We start from the raw sequence: 13,764 nt of genomic DNA, 5'->3' as shown, positions 1-13,764 counted from the left end.
GTTGTGACTGCATATGTTTCCAATGATTCGCCATCTTGTTTCAGATTCTTGCTATCATTTTTCTAAGTAGTCTGAGTGCTGTTTGCATTAAATACTCAGAGGTACTTGATTTGAGGAGTGAAAAATGTTCTCAGAGGAATTCGGATCAATCACTATTTAAGCCAACCGTGTGACAGGGAGTAAGACTGTTATCATCACCCGATGTTACAGATGAGAAAGCTGAGGCACATAGAGGTGAAGGGGCTTGCCCAGGGTCACACGACCTGTCAGTGGGCCAACGTGCTCTCCGCCAGGCCCCGCCGCCCAGTTATAAGTACAGGCCGGTGTGGAGGTAGGAGAGGCCCCTAACTCCACGCATGCTGGCGTCTTCCGCGCCCTCTGGAGCAAGACACTAACTATCTCTTTAAGAAGGAAAGTGAAGCGGGCCGCTTACGCAGCTGCCGGCGAGCCGCCGACTGGCTGGTCCCCTCCATCCACCTCACCCTCCCCTCCCCTCCCTCCCTCCCTCCCGGCAGCCCCAGCCCCAGCGAGCACGCAGCTAGCAGCCTCCAGTAGGGACTCCAGAGAGCAGTTCGGCGGCCTGGGCAGGGCAGCCGAAGCTATGGAAGCCTCCGCAGGTGATGACAGGAACCTCCGGGCCCCCCGCCCAGCTGTGCCGCCGCAGCCCAGAGTGCCAAGGGCGGGGTGGGGGGAGGGGAGGCGCGGGCCCCGCAGGGGAGCGGCCGGAGCGCCCGGCGGGCAGCCGGCCCTCCAGGCTTTCTGGCCGCGGCGGCCCAGCTGTCAGCGGTCGGGGACTCGGCTGCCCGCTGTCCCCGCCCGCGCTCACCCGCCCCTGTCTGTCTGTTTTCCCCACCGCCGCAGGTTGCTGATCTGGGCCAGGCAGCTGCAGCAGCGACTGCAGAGGCGCTGCGCCAAGCCGGGCCGGAGTCGTGAGAGCCGGCGGGACTGCGGAGGGCGAGTGGACTCAGGTGAGGAGGCCTCGGCGGAGCAGGGATGGGGGCCTGCGCTGCACCGCGGCGGCCGGCGGGCGGGGGCTGCTCTCTGCGGTAGAATCCCTCAGAGGGCACCAGCCGAGGAGGGGTTAACTGTGACTCATTCTTACCATCCCTTCATTCCCCTACATCCCTCGAAGCGCCCCACCACCACCACCTAGAAATTCACTAATTAGAGGATGCTGGTGGCAGCAGAGAAGATGCCCAAAGTGGGCTATTTGGAGGATTTTAGGGATCACCCCATTCCTATTTGTTTCCCTCTTAGGGCATTTGACAAACATTTAAGCCTCTTTCTTTCTTGGAGGAGGAGCAAGAGTACCTGGGGGAGGGGGAAGCAGGGAACCCCACACCCAGCCCAAGGTCAAATGCCAATGACTGCTTCCTTCCCATATTCTCCCCTGAGAAGAAAAAAATGTCCATGACCCCTAGAGTAGGAGATCTAAGCCTCAGTCTCCATGGATTCTCCACAGGCTGTGATGGTTTCTTCTGCTCCTCGGCAGGGAGCTGGGCTGTTGGGAACACCTCCTAGCCTGGGAAGTGCCCATATACCCTTACTCAACCCAGCAGATTGAGGAGAGGCCTGGCGACACACTGCCTGTTTCCTCTGCCTTCTCTGCCCATCTGGAGGTGGGATGGGCTGGAGTTGCTTCCCAGAAAAAGGTGATCTCTGCAGGCATGGTCGGGTAGGGAAAGTGCCAGAGACTGGGGTTCTAGTCCTTTAGCTTGCTCGTAGGCCACAAGTAGCCATCTTAAAATTCTGTAGGCGTGGGTGTCTGTCTGTTAATCTGTTACATTCAGGAGTTGGATTCGATGGTCTGTACAGTTTTAATATGCCATTCAAGCAGCTCTTACATGTCAGGGGGACATCCCTATTAAAGCAACCCAGAATTTAAACTTGGGTCTATGAAATAATTGGGGTTTCCTCAGTTGATCTTTTTCAACTCGAGACTTCTCAAGTGAAACATTGACTGTGTGGGCCTCGTGGAACCAGAGGTATCAGACAGTCCTATATTGTCATCTCTGCGCCATCACTGGGATGACCTTTGTCAAGTTACCTCCCTTCCCCAAGCTTCAGTTTCCTCATCTGTAAATCTGGGAAGAAGGGTATGTATCTCAGAGGGTTGATATAAGGATTGAATGAGACATATATGAAAGCACTTAAAATAGTGCCTGTGCCTGGCACATAGTAGGTTCTCAGGGACACAGGAGTTGGGAGATAGACTGGAGGAGAGAGGAGGGGTGGCTGCTCTTTGTCCGGTTCTCTCCCATCTCCCCCACCCCACCGGTCTCTTTTACATCCCTGCGGATGGTTCCCTGCCAGGGGATAATGAATGCTGGAGTGTGTTGGGCTGCCAGGCTGAGGGGCCTAGGAAGCAATCAGGAGGTACAAACATTTCCACGGCAAGGGCACTGACGTCATTCCAGCAACGATGGTCCCAAGGAGGCGTATATAGCCCAGCACTGGGTTTGGAAAATCTTGGCATCCGAGGGCAGAATCCCTAAGGGAACAGAAGCATCAGAATCTTGTGTGCTGTCAGGGAGTCAGGGACCGCGGCTTTCTGATTTCACATGGATCCCACTGCTGCTCCCTTGCCCTCCCAGGAATCTCTCATTAGAATCTCCATGAGACAAGGAGGTCAAGTTTTTGGTGTCTGTATTTTCTATTCTCTACCTTCCCTCCTGCTGTGCTGTTCAGCCTTTCATTCATCTTTTCTTGCTCCAGTTTATTTCAAAGATACATTCTGCCGCTTGACAGCATGATAAAGAAGCCTCCCCATAGGGTGGGGCAGGGCATTTTACTGCTGCACCATTTGGACCAAAAGAAGTTGTTATGTCCCCACCTGCCCTCAATCCCCATTAGATTGTGAGCTCCTTCCGGCAGAGGCATGGACTTTTTCCTCTCTGTGTCTTCAATCTCTAGCCCATGGCTAGGCATAAAGTGGGTCCTCAGGAAGTGTTGAATCAAATAAGTTGGAGGAAATTAGGTTCCTAAGCCAACCAGGTTAGGGAGAAACTGTGAGAATGTGTTGACAGTGTAGAGAAAAGCATTTTAAAGTATAGGGTACTGTGCCAGTTGTTGACTGTCATTATTTGTTGCTCTTACTGTTATTATTGCTACTGCCAGGGGCCAACAGTTGTTTTACCTTCTCCTCAAGTCAGGCTTGAAGGGACTAGATGTGCCTGGGGGGTGTGATTATGTTGACAAACAGATGGTTCTGGCTGGTGAAAGATAAGCATGAAGGGAAGAGGATGGGAAAAGAGTGATTCCATCTACTGCCTGTGTTTCGGGGAGGGGGCAGATAAGGAGAATCAAACGGGCCAAAATGGACATGTAGCAAAAAATCAGGAGACCCAGGTCCCAGGTCTTGTTCCACCACCACCTCAATGTGTGACCTTGGGCCAATCACGCCTCCACTCAAGACCTCTGGGTCTCCAGCTATAAAATGAGAAGACTGGACCACATGATCCCTAAGGCCCCTTCTGGTTCTGACATTTTGTCAAGTGGATTTTGTTAAATAAAAATGAGACAACTATTATTACTTTCAGTATCATTTATGGAATAGCAGACCATTACATATTTTAGGTAATCCTCATAACAGATTATACCACTTTGTTTTGTTTTGTTTTTGTTTTTGCGGTACGCGGGCCTCTCACTGTTGTGGCCTCTCCCGTTGCGGAGCACAGGCTCCGGACGCGCAGGCTCAGCGGCCATGGCTCACGGGCCCAGCCGCTCCGCAGCATGTGGGATTCTCCCGGACCGGGGCACGAACCTGTGTCTCCTGCATCGGCAGGCGGACTCTCAACCACTGCCCCACCAGGGAAGCCCAGATTATACCACTTTGAAAGATGAGGAGACTGAGGCTTAGAGAGAGTGACTTGCCTCAGACTGCACAGCTCTAAGTGGCAGACTTGTTATCTGACACCCGGTCTATCTGACTTGAAAGGGTGAGCTCTTGCAAAGGTTTCACAACCTCTCCTTGTCATCACTGTGAATTGTGTGTACACTTGCACAGGTGCATAAGGCTTTGGAGGAAGGAAAGCTGTGAAGGATTCGTGACAAAAGATCAGGCATTTCCCCAAAGGGATCGTTGCAGGGGACTTGCTGGGTTGAAGACTGTGTAAGTCAGTGCTGGAAAGTCTTCCTTGCACTGTGAGCTCTGCTTTGCTGATGGGTGGTGGGTGCCCCTTTACCAAGGAGAACAGCCAGGAGTGAATGACAGTCATGACAGGCACACTTTTTGAGCTCCTCCTATGTCCTGTGCTCTGTTTTACACAGGTTCACTTACTCCTCAGACAATCCTATAATGTAGGCACTGCAATTTTACCCATTTTACAAGTGAGGAAGCCAGGGCAGTGAGGCAAAGGATCTCGCCCAGAGTTACACAGCTAATGTGTGGTAGAACTCGAGACAGTTTAGCTGGAAATGCACTGTCCTGAGAGTTGGAAAGGCTGCTTTTTGTCCGAGCCCTCTCACTGACGGAGTGATTTTGGATCGGCCAGTTTCCTTCTGCGTGTCACAAATGGGCTGGATGTGTCTATGGCTCTAAGGGGCCTAAATGCTGCCTTATCCCAGAACAGGAGTGGAGGGGATTCCTTGTCTAGCTAAACATATATCAGCCTTTGTTTATTATCTATTTATCAGGCCCTAGACCAAGTGCACAGGATAAAGGAAGGAGTAAGAGGCGGTCCCTAGTTTCAAGAAGCCCACGGCTAACAGAGGGAGACAAATATCTAAATGTGTAGGTATGACGAACCATCTAGGAGCTGTGATAATACTGATGTGGGTGTAATGGGACAGGGAGGGGGGATGGCCTTTCCTACTCAGTGGGTCAGGAAGGTGAGGGTGATGCCATTTTCTGTGTTGAATTTGTGTGTAATAATAATAAATGTTCTACCCAACTTAGGACATTTTCAAACAGTTCTTGGCTCTTGACCCCAGCAACCCAAAAAGTGGCCACAGAGTCTGAGGGGCCATCCGGACTCACTTCTGTGGCACAGTTCCAAAGGAACCATCCATTTGTCTCAGGTGGGCCTGAACCTTCCCTGTCATCAGAGGCCTCTAGAGGCAGGACTCTGAGGCTCCTCTTGGAAAGCCTGTCTAGTGCCTATAACAATCCAATAGGCTTGGGAACTTCTTCCTCATGTCATTCTTTCACCTGTCTGGAGCACCTGACCCCTGGAGAGATGAAGGCATTCACCCAAGATTACTCAGCAAGGCTGGGATCAGAACTCTGGCCTAATGGCATTGCATTTCTGAGGCATACGTGCATCTTTCTACATCTGGGTCACCAGGGACCTAAGGGGCTGTTTCTTCATTTGATGGGCAGCTTGCACTGAGTGGGAGGTTTGATGCAGGTGCTGTGAAGCTTGAGCTGAGGGCCCTTATAGAGGATGAGGCCTGTGTTCCCAGGCTGCTTTTTACTGCTTAGTGGAGAGATATTTATGAAGTGTTTGTCACATGCTAGCACCTCTGAATTGAGGTGCTGAGCCAACCAAAAGGGAGCATCTGGGAAGCAGCCTGGTGCAGTGGAAAGAGCCAGCACCGAGGGGCCGGGAGACTCACTTTAGCTCTGCCAGGACTCCCTGGGTGGCCCGGGGCGAGACTCTTTGCTTTTCCACACCTGCAAAATGATAGTCAGAGGTGGTGATCTCTAAGGGCTCTTCATGTGCTGACTGGCTAATAATTCAGTATCTCTTCCCTCTGTTCCAGAACCACTTTAGGGGGTACAAGAGTGGATAGGATACAGATAACTGTAACTTGAGGAAGAATGAGATAAATATAACAAGAGGAATGAACAAATGCTCTGTGAGTTTGCTGGAGGGAGAGGGCTTGGGAAAAGCTCAGTTCAAAAGCCACCTCTTTAAAGATAAGATGAGATGTAGATAGAGGTGGGGTTTTATTGAACCAGGAGGAGTAGCAGAAACATGCTGTCATTCTGTGACAAGAAGGCTGTATAGCAGAGCAGTGGTCCTCAGACTTAGACTTCAAAGATCAGTACATTTGGGAATGTATCCTAGGTTGGCCAACTTTTTATTCTGCCAGGCAAAGACACATGACACTAGTTCTCTTTACTATTGCTATCATATAGTGAGAGAAAGAACATTTTAATACCTTTAGCCCCAAAGTAAGAAGGCTATATAAAATCAGAAAAAAGTATTCCTTCAAACTGAATGCATTTTGCTGTATGAAAAACTCACTGCAGGGGCTTCCCTGGTGGCGCAGTGGTTGAGAGTCCGCCTGCCGATGCAGGAGACACAGGTTCGTGCCCCGGTCCGGGAAGATCCCTCATGCCGCGGAGCGGCTGGGCCCGTGAGCCGTGGCCGCTGAGCCTGCGCGTCCGGAGCCTGTGCTCCACAACGGGAGAGGCCACAACAGTGAGAGGCCCGCGTACCACAAAAAAAAGAAAAAAAAAGCAACTCACTGCATTGTCCATACTTTTGCTGCAGACCAGTGTCCTTGTGTTTGGCTCTGAAGTCAGGCTGCTAGGGTTCGAATCCTGGCCAAGTTACTTTTTCTCTCAGAGCCTCTGCTTCCTCATCTGTGAAATGGGGACATGATGCTATCTACCTCATAAGGTCATTAGGAGGTCCGCATGCCATAATAAAACATGAAAAGCAAGGGACCTCAAACCCTGTTGTCTATGTTGGGCTCTTTGGGGGTGATAGCAAATTAGAGAGTGTTGCTTGAAAGAGGTGGCTGCTAGCCTGCTCTCGCCACCGCTGCCACGCAAGAACTTGGGCCTCGTGTTATCAGATCTTCTCACTTGTAAGAAATCTGGATGTTTGTGACATCTCTTGATTTTTTTAATGTGGCCAACTAGGAAACACTTTAAAACGCACCCATTAATGTGTGTCTGTGTCCGGCCATCAGTCTGTGTCCCCTGATGTACAGTGTTAGATGCCAGGTGCGTAGTGCTCCTAGTTGTCACCTGAGGATGAGGGCGGAGAAGGGAAACGAGGCTGGAAGTGCAGGCCTGGGCCAGGGATGCCCTATCTGCAAGGCAAGGGAACATATGACTTTGGCCACTTGTGATCTTCTGCTTCTGGGCCCCCGGCTTCAAAGGCCTAATTAGTGCCCCTTCCCTTCTGGCAGCACTGTCAGAATGGAGCCTCTAGAGACTGAGGCCTCCAGGCACCTCTGAGCCCCCTTGAAGCTGTCACACTAGTCGGCCTCCCTACCACAGGGTCTCTGGAAGCCTGGTGGGCAGCCTCAGAAGAGGGAACTTGGCTGATGGCATGGGAAGCCGGCACAGAAGCCACACCCGAGAGGCAGGTGTGAGGAGAGGCTCTGGCAGCTCCTCAGCGGGAGAGGTGCTTCCTGTTCTCTGGAAGCCCTGCTGGTTCTGCCACCTCTGCCTGGGTTGTGATGAGGTCTGCACAGCGAGTGGTCTCTCTGTAGAGAGCTCTGCCACACAGCCACCACCGAGGAAAAGCTGGGATCTGAGTGTGGAGGAAGTCTGGAACCTTCTCAGAGAAGGACCTCAGAGGAGTTCCTAATTAGCAGGAGGGGTCCCGCTGACATGCTTTCAGGACATTCTGGGATTCAGTCTAAAGCCACTGAGGACAGTTTACATTTTTGTGGCTCTAGTTAATCAAATATTCATCAAGCACCTACTGTGGTCAGGCTTTATCTGGGCCGCTGTGGGAGAATGCAAAGAAGTATTTCCATCCATTCATTCAGCCAGTGTGTACAGAGTGTCTGCTCTGTAAGCAGGCCCCAAGATGTGGTCCCTCCCCTTAGGGAGCTTTTTAGGCTGATAAATATATACGGATGGTACATGGAGCCTGGCTCATAGAAATATTAATAACAGCTGCTGTTCAATTGTGTGCCTTCTGAGTAAAAGATACTAGCCATATAGTACCTGCTTTAAAGAGTGGGCACTGGGATTGAATGGAATCCTCGTCGGAGGGTTGAGCGTCACACACTGGTGCTCAATAAAAGGGTAGCTGCGTTACAGTTACCTTGGAAAATTGGGCAGATCCAGAAGAAAGGCCAAGACACAGATGGGTCAGAGAAAACAAGAAGCAAAACAAGTCAGGCCCACTTAGCATATGTTATCCTCATTTTATAGATGAGGACACTGAGGCTCAGAGAGAGGAAGTAGTTTGTTCAGAGTCACACAGCTGCTGTGTAGCAGAGCCTACACTTAAATGCTGGTCAGTTTGGCATCGAAGCTATGTTCTTTCTTCTAAGCCATATTGCCTCTAAAGAAGTGGTTAATGAACAGAACAATAAAACTACCACATTCGACAGGGGAGGCAGTGCCACCTGGTGAGGTTAGGAGTTTTTATAATTGAGGAAGCTGGGACTAGTGGAAAGAAGGAACTGGCCAGAGTTATATAACCAGGAAGTGGTAGGGTTGGGACCCCAATCTAGGCATACTGGACATGACTTCCCACACTGCTGGGACAGAATAGTAGCTGTTGAGGGTAAAGATAGTTGTCTCCAGATACTCAAAGTTCAGTCACAGGAAAGAGCCCAGGCTTCCATATGCCCTGAGGGGCAGACCCCAGACCAGCACTTACAAGTGCCAGCCAGGGAGGAAAATTTTGGCTCAGTTCTAGGAAGAACATTCTAAATTGAAAAACCATCTAGCAGGGCTTCCCTGGTGGCGCAGTGGTTGAGAGTCTGCCTGCCGATGCAGGGGACATGGGTTCGTGCCCCGATCCGGGAAGATCCCACATGCCGCGGAGCGGCTGGGCCCGTGAGCCATGGCCGCTGAGCCTGCGCGTCAGGAGCCTGTGCTCCACAACGGGAGAGGCCACAGCAGTGAGAGGCCCGCGTACCGCAAAAAAAACCCACAAAAAAACAAAACATCTAGCAATGAAACAATATGTTTTTGAGAGCTAGCTCCTCATCTCTGGGCAGCTCACATAGGTCTGGATGTTCTAGAAGGAGTTCTTGCAATGTAATGGGGTTTGGAATGGCTGTGCTTGGCAGTCTTACAATCTAGAGGATCTGGAATTCTAGTATAGGACTGGTCACAGGTGATGCAAGCAGTGGGTACCACTGGCGACCCCAGGAGAAAGGGTAACTGTAGGCTGGAGCTATCTGAGAAAGCTTCCTGGAGGAGGAACTAGAGCAGGATCTAAAGGGCTGCGAAAAGGGAGAGGAGTAGGACTGGGTAAGGTGAGCCCCCCAGTCTAGCTGGGCTGTGGGGTTAGTGCTTCTCAGCAAAGGGTCTTCCCCTGTTCTCTGGGGCTTTTTAAACGGTGGAATTGACACGGTGAGTCCTGGGTCTTTCCTCATTAGGAGGCTGGTTTAGCACCACATCCCCCTCTTACCTCCCAGCCATCCCTCCCTCCTCTCTTCATTGTACCACTCACCTCCTCCCACCCTCCCTTTCAGAGGTGGCAGGCTTTGGACATTGAGCTCCCTGGGAGAAAGGTGTGCCAACGTGGCCTCTGCCGTGAGGCGAAGCCCGCAGCGTCTGACAAAGGCCAGCTTCCTTGCATTTGGGCACAGAGCTGAAGCCAACCTGGGCCTCCTAGCAGCTGCTTGCTGCTAAGGGTGAGCACTGGCTTCAGAGTCAGGCCTGGCTCATCTCCAGTTCTGCTACTTGTTAGCCTGGGACCTCAGACAAATTGTCTTACCCCCAGGGCCATGTTCTCATCTACCAAAGAGGGATCGATCATTCCTGCCTGAAAGGAGAGCGATGATCTGCTGAAAGGGTCTGGCATACAGCAGATGTCCGCACAAATGCCCCTCTTCTGCACGGCCTCAATCGCTTCTCTGCCCACTGGGTCCCAACCCTTGTCCAGGTGAATGATAAGAGGGACACCACATACCAGGTGCAGGGATGTGTGACTTAGTGCATCCTCCTACCGCTCTGTGAGGAAGGTATTATTATAGAAGAGGAAATTGAGTCACAGAGAATTTAAGCAACTTGTCTGTTATATGCGGCCTAGCTACCAAATATCTGATTCCAGAGCCCACCTTCTCTCCACCCCTTTTTCTCCCTTTGCTTTTTCATCCTCTTTCTCTCCCTATTTCTGTTCTCAGGCCTGTGAGTATCCGTTCGTCCCTCCTCAGCCCTTAGCTGGGCTCTTATGAGCAAGATTACCAGCCCTGGGCCTGATCGGAGTGAGCCGGCCTAAGAGCTAGAGAAAGGCATTTTGTTACTTCAGAAATGTCCCTAAGGGACCCTTGGTCCCATTCTATCTCAGGTCAGCAGTATACCTTCCACGGGCCTTTCCTTTCTACCTAAATTACTTTTACTCACCCCAGTTCCCTCTGCTTGAAATTTTCTTCCCACCACTACTGCTATCTCCCCATGTTCCCATTTGTCTCAAGGCCCAGCTCACATGCCATCTTTCAAGGGTCCCTCTTCATCAGCTCCTTCCCAGAGCCCAGGCTCCTAGTCACCAGACCAAGGTCTGTGCTCGCAGAGGACGGAGAGCACCTGACCCTCCATGCCCTCCCATTCCCTGCCCTGCAGAGAGCAGCCCATGCTGGGCAGTACCCAGGGCCCAGCCTGGAGCTGTAGGACACCTTGAGCCAACTCTCTGTTTTGTGGCTTCCTTCTGGAAGGAAGTGGGTGGGGCCCGTGCCTGGGAGAGGATGGGCTTCAGAGTTTGTTAGGACTGGCAGGAGATCGCCATTGTAAGGAATCCCAGAGGTTAGCCTTCAGATGAAGGAGACCAGGATCCAAGCCTAGACAGCGTCAGACCCCTCGCCCTGCTCTCTGAGTGGTCGAGAACAGAGAGCATGGACTTTGCAGTTGGACTTGCTTGGTCTCGAACATGGACTCACTTTGTGACCGTGGGCAAGTCACTTGATTTCTCTGACCTTTTGTTTCCTCAGTAGTAAAAATGGGCATCATAATCATAACCCCAGCCTCATAGGAGCGAAGCTGGGTAGAGAATTAAACTAGATTAGAAATCCCACATGTGTGAAGCCCCCAGCACAGGGTTTAGCACACAGTAGGTGCTTAATAAATGCCAGCACCCTTCCATGCACAGTTAGAAGGAAAGAACTTTACAACTTCTCTAGTTCTCCAAAGATCCGATACATCTTCAGTTGGTAGTGAGCTCCTCTCTCACTGGAGGTATTCAGACTGGGTCTGGGTGACTGCAGAACAGGCATGTTATTCAGAGAAGTGAAGCTTCAGTCAGATGGATGTTGGGCTTTGAAACCTCCAGATTCTTTCCTGCCCTGAATTTCTGCAATTCTGTGAAGACTTTGACTCAGATCTCATTAGTCAGTTATTAGAAATCAGTTGGGGTTCAGCTTGGATGTCTGCTTAGCACAGATACAGGACAGAATCCGGCTGGAGTTACGAGCTTTCTCCCAAGAGGTGGCGAGGCTAGAAACAAAATCGGGTCCAAGAAGAAGAGTTCTCATAGCTCCTGTGAAGGGAACCTGCCTGGTATATTTGGGGCATGAAGCTAAATGTTTAGGCTGAATTTTGGGAAGGCTTCCCCATGGCCAATAGCATGAACTGCCCAGGGCAAGGCCTGTGTTTGATTTATCTCTGAATCCCCAGTGCCCAGCGCAAGCCAGGCACACAGTACCCTGGACGAATAATGAGCAAATGGCAAGTAGCCTTGGTGTTTCTCACAGATGGAATCCTCAGTTGAGAGACTCTTAGGACTCCCCTGGAGGCCAAGTGGCAGTTTCATACTCAGTGCGTGTACGTCCGTGTGTCTGTGTCCAGGTCCCAGGCTTCCCAGAAAGACTCCTCCTGCTTCCTGCTGCCCTGCCTTCTTCTCTTTCCCCTGCCCCTTCCCCTCCTTCCAGCTTTATTGATGTACAGACAACATACATCAAGCTGCACATACTCAAAGTGTACAGTTTGGTCAGTTTTGACATAGCATGTAACCCATGAAACCATCACCACAATTAAGAGAGTGAACACATCCATCAACCCCCAAAGTTTCCTCTTGCACCTCTGGAATTCCTTCCTCTCATGCCTCCTTCTCCCCTCCCTTGTCCAGGCAACCACTGACCTGCTTTCTGTCACTATCAATTGCTTTGCATTTTCTAGAATTTTGTATAAATGGAATCATACAGAATATACTTTTTGGGAGGCGGTGGGGGTCTGGCCTTTCACCCGGCATGATTATTTAGAGATTCAAGTTGTTGTGTACATCAGTCTGAGTACACATAGTACACCATTGTATGTAAGGGTAAACCATGATTTGTTTTGCCCTTCATCTGTTGATGGACATTTGGTTTTTTTCCAGTTTTTTGTTATTATAAATAAAGCTGCTGTGAACAATTGTGTATAAGTCTTCGTATGGATATACCTTCCTGTTCTCTAGGGTCAATACCTAGGAGTGAAGTGGAGCGGCTAGATCATTTGGCAAATATATATTTAACTTTTAAAAACACTGCCCAAGTGTTTCCAGAGTGGTTGAACCATTTTACATTCCCAGCAGCAGCGTATGACAGTTCTGGTTTCTCTGCATCCTCAACAGTACTTGGTATGATCAGTCTATTTAATTTTAATCATTCCAATAGGTGTGTAGTGGTATCTCCTTATGGCTTTAATTTGCATTTTCCTAATGACTGACGACGTTGAGCATCTTTTTGTGTGCTTATTTGCCATCCATATATCTTTGGTGGATTATTTGTTCAAGTATTTTGCCAACTTTTAAATATTTAACTATTTGGCTGTTGGTCTTAATATTATTGAGTTGTAAGGGTTATTTATACATACTCGATACAAGTTCCTTGTCAGATATATATTTTGCAGCTATTTTCTCCCAATCTGTGTCTTGCCCCAGAGAGCCCTGTGGGAGTTTCAGACTCAGCGTGCGTGTGTATGTATGTGTGTGTGTTTGTGTGTGTGTGTGTGTGTGTGTGTGTGTAAGAGAGAGAGAGACTCAGAAAGAGACTGGCTTCCTGAGAGACTGCAGCCTCTGAATTCAGTCCTTCTCTACTATCGTGTGGAATCACAGGACAGCACCTAGAGGTACTTAAAATTCGCACATCTCCACAGCTTTGTTTTGCAGACAGGGGGCCTGAGTCCCTGAGACCATGGGGTGTAGCGTCAGAGCCCACACAGACCTCTGATCTCTAGAGGAAGAGGGCCCATGCTGGGTGCCTTGATGCCTTTGATTCCGGTGACACTTGGTGAAGCAGGTCACCTTTCTCCCTCACCTTGTATGTACAATGGTCACGGCACTGCCTTTCTGTGGGTGAGAGGCAGGTGCAGAGCTCTGTAGCTGACCGTCTCAACTCCAAGGACAAGGAGCGTGTCAGCACCATCTATTGTCACAAAAGGCATTTGGGAGACAGAGGAGGAGGAGCCATATATTCATTAAGGGATGTTTGTTGAGCTCCACGCTGGGCCAGACTCGAGATGCACTGGCTGGAACAGTGCAGGGCAACCTTCTCTGCTCTGCTCTGGGTGTGTGGAGCCTGGTTGAGGGCATCACTACCTCTTCTGCCAGTGCCCTTTCACAGCTCGCCAGCAGTGCACATCGCTGCTTAAGCCAAACGCCTCTGTGTCTGTGTGTATGTGTATGTAGACTTAGAAACCCTCAAAACATGAAAGATAGTGATCCACAGCGGATGTGTGTAAACAGCCTGTGTCCTCCTGGTATAACAAAAGAGCACGTGCAATGGGGCCACCGTGACGAGAGCTGTGAACTCTGTCTCCCGTGGAGCCACACGTGGGCTTGGAAGAGAAGCAGGTAGAAGAAGCTTGGAAGGGCTTTCTAGGCAGAGGGCACTGCATAGGCGAAAGCATGGTGAATCCATGAGGTGAATCAGTGAGGATATTTGGGAAGATGTGATGGCAGAGGCCAGGTGGTCACACAGCTC

General features: G+C 50.5%; 1 protein-coding gene across 1 annotated transcript in view; it reads left to right on the top strand.

Moving 5' to 3' along the window:
- The first annotated feature begins 594 nt into the window (after positions 1-594).
- SNPH (syntaphilin) overlaps positions 595-13,764 on the top strand; it is a 38,430-nt gene continuing 25,260 nt past the window's right edge. Inside the window, exons 1-2 of the mRNA XM_065893605.1 lie at positions 595-617; positions 862-968. The gene's annotated coding sequence lies outside the window, so the exon portion shown is untranslated. The remainder of the gene's footprint in view (positions 618-861; positions 969-13,764) is intronic.

Source organism: Phocoena phocoena, chromosome 15 (assembly GCF_963924675.1).
Source record: "Phocoena phocoena chromosome 15, mPhoPho1.1, whole genome shotgun sequence".
Lineage (NCBI taxonomy): Eukaryota > Metazoa > Chordata > Mammalia > Artiodactyla > Phocoenidae > Phocoena > Phocoena phocoena.
This window is presented reverse-complemented; position numbering and strand designations above follow the sequence as displayed.